The following is a 441-nucleotide window of genomic DNA, read 5'->3' on the forward strand; positions in this document are numbered from 1 at the left end:
AGGTATATATTTATATAAATATATCTACTGTACATGTCTAATAAGAAAAATTAATCAACTTATTTTTACATAAAACCATACCTTTCATAACAGATAATATAAACAATGAAAAACAGAGATATAGAGAATACATACAAATGTATTCTCTATATCAAATACAAATACCAACCCTCACATTATGAATAACATTAATCTGTAAAATTCATTTTGAAATAAACTATTAATTAATTGAATTACTACGAAACACTTTTCTTTAAAAAATATCCAAATACTTATAAATCTAACATAATTTCATTAATCAATAGTAGATGTGTTTTCAATGTATTAGTAAATTAATGGTAACTAAACAATAAAAATATAAAACCTTTTCCTTATAATCAAATTAAATAACAATTTATTTAATCATAAGGAAATATATATATCTAATTAATTATCAGATAT

This window comes from Halyomorpha halys, unplaced genomic scaffold, assembly GCF_000696795.3.
Source record: "Halyomorpha halys isolate HHAL.00 unplaced genomic scaffold, Hhal_1.1 Scaffold587.1, whole genome shotgun sequence".
In the NCBI taxonomy this organism is placed as follows: Eukaryota; Metazoa; Arthropoda; class Insecta; order Hemiptera; family Pentatomidae; genus Halyomorpha; species Halyomorpha halys.